This window comes from Phalacrocorax aristotelis, chromosome 4, assembly GCF_949628215.1.
Source record: "Phalacrocorax aristotelis chromosome 4, bGulAri2.1, whole genome shotgun sequence".
In the NCBI taxonomy this organism is placed as follows: Eukaryota; Metazoa; Chordata; class Aves; order Suliformes; family Phalacrocoracidae; genus Phalacrocorax; species Phalacrocorax aristotelis.
The window spans coordinates 25,415,319-25,427,270 of NC_134279.1; the positions used below are offsets into that span (position 1 = coordinate 25,415,319).

At 43.4% G+C, this 11,952-nt stretch overlaps 1 long non-coding RNA gene across 1 annotated transcript; it reads right to left on the bottom strand.

Moving 5' to 3' along the window:
- Positions 1 to 1,739: 1,739 nt before the first annotated feature.
- On the bottom strand, positions 1,740 to 9,902 carry LOC142056921 (uncharacterized). The gene is made up of 3 exons (XR_012660475.1): positions 9,794 to 9,902; positions 8,998 to 9,039; positions 1,740 to 2,271 (listed from the first exon to the last, which is right to left on the bottom strand). It is a non-coding gene; the product is annotated as an uncharacterized LOC142056921 (long non-coding RNA).
- Between the last annotated feature and the right edge of the window lie 2,050 nt (positions 9,903 to 11,952).

Here is an 11,952-nt window from a genome sequence, read left to right on the forward strand (position 1 = left end):
TCAGCAACTTGCAGTGAAAAGAGAGGTTTCTCTGTTCTACACCCCCCCCCCCCCCAGCAGTTCTAATCTTACCAGAAGACGGCTAAAATTACTGATTATGAACTTTCATTAGAAAATGTCAAAGAGAAAAATTCACAGCCTAATATTTAAAAGGTAAACTTTCCCACTGGAATGCTCATAGCCCAAGAAATTGGGTTATTTTCCTGTTTCAGTATCTTCCAAAATAGGCCAGATTCAGCTCTGAAGGAAGTAACTATTTGTTGCAGGGGAACTCAAGTTCATGGGATGTCAGGGTTTTTTCCAGGATAGCCTTGTGTCATTGTTGTTGTTGTTTTTATTTCTCTTAATTCTGTATCGCAGTCCCACTATGCTAGGTAATATAAGAGCACCCAAGAAAAAATACCCCCTACCTCAAATCAGGTAGTTCCCAAGCAGACGAGAGCAGAGAAAGGAGAGGAAGGGAAAGGAGAGGAAGGGAAATTGAAGTTCTTGCTTAGGATTTTGTGTATAGGCCTGGTTGGTCCTTGTCGGGCATCTTCCAACTTTCCCCCACTGCCACTCGTGTTTAAAAAGCAAATATTTTTGATGGCATCCACCTGTACCCCAGAGCACCACAGTGAAGGAGATGGTGTGTCAGTGCTCTGCTGCCAGGTTTCCAAGTGCATTCCTAGGCAGCCAATTAAAGCAGACAAGATAGGTACCAAAGGAAAAAATAAATATTTGTCAGCCTCCACCTCGTTATGGAATCCAAGCGCCTGTCTCCTGCCAGAATCACTGAAAGGTTTTTGTGAGTGCATAAATGCATAAATTGTGTCTGCGCGATTACAGCTACCATTGCTCCTGGAGAAGCACCGTGTGTCTTGCTAGCTTGCTTTTGAAGTGTAATAATTAAAGGCATAAGTGAGGATTGTGCAAAATTCAGAGATACGGAAACCAGAACATGGACTTTTACAATCTTAACGGGGCTGCTGTCCTCCACATTTCTTGGCAAATACACTCCTTTGCCAATCATTTCCACTCAGCTGTTTACTAGACCTGGGACGGACTGAATTCAGGAAGAAGCAAAATCCTGGTTTTGCGTAAGAGTGCAGACCCAATTTCTTGCTTGCATAGTCAGGTAGACGCAGCAGTCACTTAAATGTTGGGACTTAGGTATGTTAAAAAATAAAAAATTCTGCCTCAGAAGAATAATATCTTATACCTATGAGGCAGCAGAATTCAACTTAGATTATTTATCAGGGATCAGCTGTAGTTAGCATAAGGGCTACGTACTAGGCTTGATCATTTTGTCACCAGAGTTATATAGATACTGTATTTGTATAATCAGAATACTATGCTTTTTCTTTTGTTGCTGTTGCTAAAACCACTGTGTGATAGTGTGATTTGTTCTGAAATAGCAACTGTGGTGTGTAGGCCTCCCCTCTCCCCGCTGAGCAGAAGGTGGGAGAGAGGGTATTTCAAACTGTGATTTCTACCAAGGCCTTTAATTGCTACTATTTTGTGCTTAGAGGTAGGTTAGAAAGAATATGTATTTCTCAGCCTGATAAAAGAAACCGAGATCAAATGGTTGATCTTTTTCTTCTTAGTGACACCGCTGTAGCTAACTATATTACTTCAGAATGCAAACATAACAGATGCAGAAAATGCATTGGAAATGTTCCCAGAGTACCTTAATGAATGTATAAACAAAATAAGCATTTCAGCAACACACAGAACTTTCCCTTACGAAGTCCCCTTGCACAACAGTTAGCGCACAGTGCGAAGTACAGGAGGGAGGGAGGGCTTACGACAGTGACCCACTTCCATTAAGGAATGAAAACCTAACGACCGAACGTGTTTGCCTCAACTTCATCATTGATGAGGCTTGATAACGTCAGTGAAATTTCTCAAGAAACTTCAGGTTTCTTAGGTAGTTTTAGGGGACAGCAGAAGAGAAAATCTTTCCATTATAGTTCATTGGTTTAAATATAGTCCTGGTCACTAGTGACCAGACACATCGCTGCTTGACAACTGCCTGGTGGCACACACAGCCAACTCTGGCAGCCCGGTTCTGATGAGATGAATGTCCAGATCCCGAAGGTCACCATGACTGGCTTTACTTGCCCTTTCAAGGAAGGATTGCAGCTGGAAACTGATGTACCTTTCCAATTCTGGAGGCCAGTAAGATTATGCACACTGCTTTTGGTATTTCTTCTCTGGAGACAGATGCTTGGCCTTCAGTCCTGAAGTCCGAGGCTCTGAAGGACATCTTACTGCCTTGCTGAAAGGGAACTGCCAGAGCAATAGGAGTGAGAGGAAGAAGTCCATTTCATTTGCACATTTGCAAGAAATCTGGCTATAAAAAATAATATCCACAGACCTTTGCAGAATGAGTAAAAACACCATTTCTGTGCCAAAATTCAAATGTCAGTTAGCATTTTGTCTTAAATGTTGAAAATCAGGAAATACTGACCAATTCCAACAGGGTCCAATTATTATTAAATGAAATGGAAAATGTGTTTGCTTCCCTTAGCACTTAAGAGGAACTTAGGTGCCCATTAAAGCTATTGCTTGCTTCAGCTCCTACATTCAGTGGAGAAAAACATGGTTTCCCCCACGCCCTTTTAACTCTATGTCTCCTTATAAGCATAACCCTTACAGACTGAGTACCCCATAATAATGCAGTAGGAATAAAACAGCACCTCAGCTCTGTCAGTTCTCAGGTGCTTTCATGTAGCTCTTAAAAGCCTGGCGCCTTCGGCAGCAAAACCCTGCTTTGTAAAATCTGGGTTGCTGTTTTTCCGGCAGAGCTGAGAAAGTTGTCGGCCGCCGAGCTGCACAAGAGAGCACCTTATTGTTCTGCTTGTCAAATACGATGCCAGGATCATTGCCTGCATGCTTCAGTGCACACCTCACAAATTATAGCTGTACCTGCACGTGGGTTTAATTAGGTACATTCATGCACAGGGGAGCTGAAACATTTCCATGCTGGCTCTGGCAGTACTGATTCCCAGCACTCTGACGTGGAAAGAAAGATTAAATGGACTCCTTTTCACAAGAAACAGCAGAAGAGCCAGAAAGGAAAGCTACAGTTAAAGCTGGTCAGTGCTTCCCATTATAATGTTTACAATGCAGGTGGAAAGAGCCAGGGTAGCAGCGGGGGCCTGAGATGTGCACAGGTGATAGGGAAGGCAGGAAAAGGAGTGCCAGTGCTGCCACTGGGAAGCCAGGGCAGGCATGCAGGGCCAGAGAGAGGTTCGGAACAGAAGCAATGAGCTTGAACCTGATGTATAGTGGTCTTTTTTTTTTTTTTTTTAATAAATAATGGAACCACAAATGATGATTTCTCTGGCTTTCTGGTAACTGAAGCCTTTAATTTTGCTCTTGAGGGGAAAAGCAAAATGAAAAACCTCTTCAGAATGAAAATGTGAACTTTTAGGTTTCAATGGTGTTGAGATGAAATTTGGGATTATCCTAAAATATGTTATTGTGGGGCAGAGAGGAGCACAGGATCTAGTCTAATTCAGCTGAAGTCCTGTGTGATCACCTGAGACTGAATTCTCTATTACACTTGGCTGCATTTACTAACAAAATTTCATCCAGCCTTGCTCTTTTTCTTTTTTTGTTTAATAATTAAAGTTTATGGTACAACTGTGCTCATGCTGTACTCTAGATAAATCCTACACGTCTGTGCCTGGCTCTAATGTTACTCCTCATAAATTTGCATTCCTCTTTATTTTTTATTTCTTTCTATTTAAATTAAGATTATTTCTGATCTGAAATAGTTTTAGATGTTGTTTAGATGTTAAAGAAAAATTGTTATAAAAATGACATACTGCATGTTTGAATATTTGATTCTGGTGAAAAACAGATGTGTTTTAAAAGTGTCAGCCCTTGCTTTGGTCAAATTAGACAAAGCTTATCAGAAGATCCAAGAAATATTTCTACCCTGGGGGGTGAAGGATGCTTATAATCTAGAGCAGGGTTTGCCCTTGAAGTATCTTCTGCAGTTAAGGTCCTTATGCCACTTCTATTTATGAATTATTTGAATAAGTGAGATATCAACCAACAGGTGATGGCTTCAGTTCCTTAACATCTGACTGAGGCCACCAGTTGTCAGCCAAGCTCTGAAAATGTGAAGAGAGCGAAAAAACAGATGCTGGAGCAAGGCGGTGATTATTATGGCCAGCAGGAGGACAGGGGCTACAGAGACGCTATACAAGTCCAGAACCTGCATTTCTGTCATCATGCTGTACTCTGACCCAGTCTTCCCTGCAGCTTGAGCTACCACACAGCTTTTTTTAGAGAGGGTTTGCCCTGTTAGAAGAAGAGGGTGGTGACCTTCCAGGCTGAAACTGCAGATGAATGCCCTTCAAAAGGCAGTAGGAAAACCATCCTTAGTTTCAGGTGTCAAAAATAAAAGGTGTGTCCATGTCAGTCATGATATGTGTAGGTATATACAGTGCTGAATCAACCTCTAGTCCTACTTCATTTCAGTGCTAGAAACAGGTCACAATATACAAAAGACTACTTTATTGCACGACACGTTGCATTTTACAAAATACCTAGGATATATTTTACATTAAAGGTAAATGTTGTTTACCTTTAATATGGTGTATGGTAAAGTAAGGTGCATGGTTGTTTAAAACACAGGTATAAAAAAGAAATTTATTTTTTCATTAAGTATTTCTATACACACAATCAGTGGTGACAAAGATGAATCGAATATAGTTATTTAACACTCTCCCAAGAAAAATTCCCCTTTTTCTTTGGTTGCCTTTCTCTCCTTTCTTCATGGATCCTCAGCAGTTTTGTCCCTGCTCTTTGTCTTCTAGTTCAGAGCGTCGGCTCCCCTGTAGAGAAGAGTTTTGCCACTGATTTCAAAAGGGGCTTGATTGGACTCCAGATCGTCTTCCTGGCCATCATAACACAAGAGTAAGGGCCAAAAGACAAAGTCTAGGAGCCTTTCTGGAAATTCAGGGCTTTATTTCAAATGCACTCAGGTGCAGCATTTCACAGGAATTTTCCAAGGCTCCAGCCAGGCAATACAAATCAAAAGTACAGTCTCACAGCCAGTCTGACCACTTTGCCTGAGACTGAAAATGATGAGGATTTCCTTCGAGCAGTGCTGATCCCAGCAAGTGCATCAGGCCTTTGAGGTTAAATGTAGCCTTTGTGAAAGCCAGTCATTAAATGTCACTGGAGTTACAGCAAGGATGTATTTAGGCCAATGTGTTTAGAAAAATTTGTGGTGTAGAAGTACAAAATGCCAAGTGCAGTTGAAAGGTTCTGGGGCATGTGTGTGCAGATGGGTAGAAAGATGTGATTTTTTCTGCCCTGTTTGGTATTTAGTTTTTTTCAATTTTATTAAATTTTTGGAGTAATAATTTATTCTGTACAGTATGTAGTGCTGTTTGTCATCTTTATTCCCTCAACTATTCCAAAATCAAGGCTTACTAGTTTTGGGTGCATTGAGAAGTGACAGGTTTCAGGTCACTAAATCAGGAAATGAAATGAAACTGGAAAGTGTGTAGAAGAAAACCATCATGAAAAAAATCCTAGAAGACTGATATAATCAGAAGACTAAAGAACAAATATGGAAAAAATATGTCTGTGTTTCCTATTTATCTGAGTGAAACCGTGACTGTGACCTACATAAGCTGTGGGCCTGATACACTACAAGGTCTGTTTATCTAGGCACCAGCCACAGCTCCAACACATATAGCACTGGCTTCAGGGCTCCTCAGAGGATGCTTTAGACTGTCCATGGCAAGTCAGTCTGGAAGCTTTCGTTTAAGATGCCAGAATGCTGTTAATATGGGAGGATTTTCCAGTATGGCTCTGCAATTGGATTGAAATCTCTCCCATCACTATGTGTAGACCACAGTAATTTTGTGTGTGCATGAATATTAACTTTCATGGAGCACAATTTCCCTACCAAGGAGTCTCCCCTTGAAAGTGTTTAACTATTCTAAGGTAAATTCAAGGTGATCCCACAATCTTTCTTGTACGTGAGAGCAGAAACTATCCCCAAAATGCAGACCACATGCATCAATAGAGGCATCTCAGAGAGAATAAGCCAATAACACGTTTTTCTATTCATTTTGGTCTCTAGGAGGTCTTCACAAAACCATGTAACAAAAAAAATTATTTGGGATGTTTGCACTGGATGCAAAGGTGAAATAGAGTCCTCCCCTATGTTGCTGTCAGCAGTGGAAAAAGCTGTGATGGAGTTCGTAGCAGACTTTGACCAGCTGATGTATACTGCCATGCTGCCACTGATGCCCACACAGCTAAAGCGGTTGATCCTCAGTAAAAACCTGCCCCAGTAATTCTGGCCCTTACCCAAATCTGTCTCTTATTAGCAAATGAGTTTCATGAAGTGCCTTCATCCATCTTGCACCCCTCATCCTACCTAACTATTTTCCAGAGTAGGACATCCTTCAGTAAAATATATTTCACTGGGTTCATTCCTCTAAGGTTTATAAATAATAAGTCACAGACGCAGAGCATCGTATTTGCTGTATCTGCTTTGTTTAACTCCATATGAGCTGTGTTTCCCTGAGCCGAAGGAAATAGGTTGCAAGTACCTAACAATACTCAGGACAGTACAAAAGATGGTAGTGAGTAATGAACTCAGCATAGCTCAAACATCCAGTGAAGCCTTGACAAAAACCTCCCACAGTCTGCATCTTACACAGCCAAACTCCAAATTACCTCTTGGTGCAATAGTCTTGATTCTCCCTGCCAAATCAAGGAGGAAGCAACACTATGAGCTAGCTCAGCGGTAGGACCCACTTATCAGCATTTCCCAGTCCCAAGATTGGCACTTGCCTTCCCTCTATTCAGCGCAGGAGAGAGAAGCAGTCATCACCAGAGAAGAAAGCACGCTAGCAGGCTGGAAATTTTTGTACAGACTGCAGGAATTAATTAAACCCCTGCTGGAGCAGAGAGGAACCAAAGGAGAGTGTTTCTGCACACTGTGCCTAAAACTCACCTGGGAACAGGGAGCCAGAGCTTAGGTGCCTGCCCCTAGGGCTGCTGGGGGGGTTTATCCAGTGACCGTCCCACATCCAGCAGTGGCACCATTGCAACCAACGGGGACCTTAAAACCCACGTGGCAGAGCTGCTACCAGTCCCATCCCTGAAGCACCAGCCTGGGAAGCACAGCCTACCTGACCCTAAGAGGCAGACACTGGTGGGAGTGGCAGGGGGCTGCGGATGACTCACCTGGACTTTAGCACTGGCTGGCATCTTTGCCCAAGCCTGATTTTGAGCCTGGTCCTTACCCAGCAGTGTCCAAAACGCAAGCTCCGCCACAGGGCACAGCACCCAGCAGAAGTGGGACGCTGGGGCAGTGGCAGTGGCAGCAGCAGCAGGAGGATGCTTCTGGGAGCAGAGATCCCCCAGCAGCTAGTGGGGCTGGCTCCTGTGGACGACAGCTACATCCTAAAAGGAGCTGAGGTTCTTCCTGAAAAACACACTGGTCCCTGCCACTCTCAAAAGAGATGCAGCATCTGCTTTGGGCATCGGAGCACATGATCCTCTGGTCTGGGCAGGTGAAAATAAGTTAACCCAGCCAGAATGATGCTTTTTTGCAGCCTTATATTTGATTTTATTTTGAATATGTGCATCAGGCAGGCTTCCCTGAGGCAGCAACTGAGGGTGACCATTTCTTCCCACTTGTATGGTACTTGATCCAGGGGTAACTGATATGAGGTCAGGATGTATGACTGAGATCAGAATTTGGCTCTTGTTCTCTATTTACAAAAAACTTTCACTAATTGGAGGGCTGCCTGGAGACCAGTGTGCTTCAATGATTAATTTTCTTGCATTGCATTGCAAGAAAATTAAAAACCGCCAGCTTTAACTTGTAAGATGATAAGCTTTTGTAGCTGTTATGCCCAGTCCACCTGTGAGCTGTGGGACTGAGAGGGAGGGCACGGAGAGCTTTCCTCTCTGATCTGGGACTGCTCTGCCCCCTTCCCCCTCCATTAGCCCGTGCAGCATTTCAAAGGGGGCAAAGCAGAGAAAGGGCATTCCTCTTTTGAGCCAGCATGTGCAGAGGAACTGATGTACTCACTTCAGGGAGGTACAAATCAGTAGACATGCCCTCGTTCTGTGAGGAAGAGCTCAGGGAGTCCTTCCTATGATGCCTCCCTTTGCTCATTTTAGCTCTGCATTCTCCCCAGTCAGGGCTCTCCCTCTGTGGCATAATTAAACACACACGTGGGTTTTCTCTTTTTGGCTCAGTAGATCATCATGGCAAGTGCAATCCTCATATTATACAACATGACAGTAATTAACACCTAGCTACAGCGCTATGGCATCTAGATCTTTCTTCACTGATGACCACAAATCACAGACAAGCTTTTATACATGTGATGGGAAAGTTCTTAGTTCTGCTCGTCAGAGAAAAACTGAAGCAGAGAAGTGAGTTGTCAGAAGCATCTTGGAAACTCTGCCATTGACTCCTTTATGCTCAATGAATAAAAACCTTTAAAGTTCACATTTTTATGGTATAACCATAAATTACATTTGTGTGTGTCTGCTTCTGGGGCCTGACTGAAGTCCAGCAAATGTTCTGTAGATTCCTGTAATTAAGAATAGGCAATTTGGCCTTTGGAGCTCATGCCATGAGTTTCTGGTGACACAAGTTATACACATATGAAGGAAATGATGACATTTCCTGTCTCCTGGGTGTTGGTGTGAGCAGGTGAGATGGTTAGCTAAGAAATGTGTTGATTCACTGCCCTTCCTAAGGAAGATGGTGAAAAGCCCTAGATGGAAATGCAAAGAATTTTCTTTTTGTCAGGTCCCCATGGTGATCAGTGGTCATATCTGACCTCTGTGTATTCAAACCTTCATTTGATAATCATATGAGCATGCCAGAAAACTCATCTAGCTTCTTCGGATTGTCCTGGAAAAGGGAGAGGGAAATGACTGGGAAAAGGAGTATGGGATCAAAGAGAGACAGTGGTAGAGTTTGGTATCCTGCTACGGGAAGGCATTTCTTACCTCTGGAAAGATCTTTCCCAACATCTGCACCTTTAAAAAATGCTGAAAAAATAACAGTTTCAGATTTTATCACTCTTTTTCCATATCCAATAATACTCACACAGATGTGTTCACATCCTACCTTATGTCCATGTGACAACTTATGACTTAACCCTAATACCAGAACTCTGAAACCCCTAATTTCCAAATCAGGATCACTTCAGATGAGGCCCTCTCCCACAAGGAGTGCAGGTCAGCCAAGCCAAGCAAACCCGAACTTGCCTCTTTCTGGTCAGAATAGCTGGCCTAGGGCTAACCTGTTTCAAGCACTCTGCTCCTATTAGTGAGAAGTTGTTTCTGCTGTAAGCTTGCACTGCTGCAGGCTTATCCTTAGACAACACCCGGCTGTAGCAATACGCATTTCCCAACTTACAGATCAGTAGATAGATGACTGAAGCAGTAAAACAAGATAAAAACAACCAGATAGCTGAAACTGAGAAACAACTTGTCTGCTTGTATACATAAAACCCAAAGAGGATTAACACTTCACATGTGAGCACCCTTGCCGTACTTAGCAGGTGCTCTTTCTTACCCTGCCCATCCCGCAGCCCCTGGGCCAAGTGCATTGTTGCAAGAGTTGGCCACTGCAACCAGTGGACTCGTTTGGCCCCCTTGAGGGAGAGTGCAACGGCACATCCCAGCTCCAGCTCCACCACCAGCCACACTAGCCAACCCCTCCATGAGCCAGACCTGACCTTTCCAGGAGCCAATACAATTCACTACACAAGCTATTTACTTGTTTTTTCAGGTGACTTACCCACTCGCTGTAGAGAGTTGAATTAGCTGACGGAGGGGTCAGGGGAGTGCCAGGTGTGGGGATGCAGGGGGGACTGCATGACCTACAGCAGAGCAGGGAGCAGAAACTCCCCTCCGTGGCAACCAGACTGGCTTGGCCTTTCCACCCAGGCAGTCTCTGCCTGTTAGTGTGGCAATCAGCTGGAGCGCAGAGAGCAGGATGACCTGTTATTTTAGAACACTCCCCAAATAGCATTCATCCTGCAAATGACTGACAGTCTCCAGAAGAGCCATTCCTGTGGCTCCTCTCTTGGAACACAAACAGCTTGTGGCACACAGGCATGGTCATGTACCCAACTGCACGTCTGCTTCCACAGGTAGGTAGGCTAGGGTATCCAGCACATCCCTGGGGCCAGCAGATAGGACATGGGATTTAGAGTAACAGCTGCTGGAGGCCAGGAAGAACACTGGAGGACATCTCAAATGGCTGTACCAGATGCCTGCCTCTCTCAAAATGAGTTGAGACTGAAATGACTAATGTTAGAGTCCTCAGCAATGACACAACATAGCTCCAGCTACACTGATGAAACTGCCTGCGAGATGGGGTACTCCTAGGCTTGAGTAGCAGTGGCAGAGCCTGCCCACAGACTTCCCCATATCTCTGAAATAGTAACAGCTGGGTACAAAAGCTTCCCTTTGACCCTACTGACTTCCTACAAAAATCCTGGCATTTTTGTTATTATCTTAATTTGTTCTTATTTCTTTATGTATTCAATTTAATGCTAACATAGAACACTTTTTCATGCCAACGAAAAGCACTTCTGAGGCCAAAAAATACCTGTGAAGTCCAGAAGATGTTCAAAGATGTGTTTAAAAATTAAAGGCAGACCTTTAAAAACAGATTCTTTGTACAACTGTGCAACTATTTTCCTGTACGACTTTTCTTTCTTGTACTCTAAAGTGCATCCAACCCTAAATTGCAAAGTTCTTTTATAGGCTGTTTTTGCACAGATTCCAGATGGCACAGAGCAGGTGACTTTGCTATGTAAAGCTAAAGATGTTAGAGAGGGTGACTATAAAGATTTACTCTGCTTTTGTACCCCACTTCATCACTGACTGCAGGATTAGTCTGACTGATGAAGTGAAAGAACAACAGAAAAGCTCAGCAATCATTTCCCATTTTCAGCTTTGAAGAATCAGCTTAGGCATCTTTTGTTGGTTTTTTTGTGGGACTTTTTTTTGGGGTTGTCATGGTTTTAGTTGGGTTGGGGTTTTTTTGGGGGGATTTTTTTTTTCCTAAATCCCTAGAATAGAACACAATCAATATTTGTACGGTTAAATGTCACATTGTTACATGGAAGGGCAAGACCTTCTTTCTTCCCTTTCTAATCAGTGAGCCTTTGTGCGTACCTGTATGATCTCATCATCAGCAGGGAGATTATACAGCATAACTGATGACTGAGTCCTGTCCTTCATTTTAAAAATCTCTGCATCGGATTTGTGTAGCGCATTCAGATTTGATTTAGTGACAGTGGTAAGCAATAGTAATCTTAAACGTAATAGTTAAGGAATAATTAATAGGAATTAATCCTGTTACTGCCTTCCTTCTGAAAGAGCCCAAGTGATGGCTTTAGTCTTCAAATGGGCAGCGAATGGGCTAAGCACTATTTCCAAATCCCATTGCTGACTCCATTGCCTCAGACAACAAGTGTGCTACCACATCTTGTCCCTGCTGAGGTCAGCAGGACATTCCAGGGCCACTGCAAGATACAGCACAAAACCCTGTAAGAGAATCATGATCTGTATGTGCTGCATGCTGTGACGGTCTGGGGCAGAGCCTAGAACCATTTGGCTCTGTACCACTGTAGCATTATCAGGTTTTCTTTAGGGAAGGGAGAGAACGGATTTGTTCAGGAGAGATAGCAATATCACTTGTGCTGGCTCTGGAAGCAGCCAAACCTGCACAGAGCAGAAGCAGGTGAAAAGTCTAGGCCTGCTCGATGACACTTTCCTTACCGCAGTTGGCAGGTGAGCTCCATGATACACGCCGAAAATGCAAAGAGGAAAACCCGACCACAAGATTTTCAGGGTGCCCCATATTTTGCTCTGCAGCCACTTCATTAAAGTGCCTGTCGTTTTTTTGCTCGCTTTCCAAGATTGTGAAATATGCAGAAACAGGCC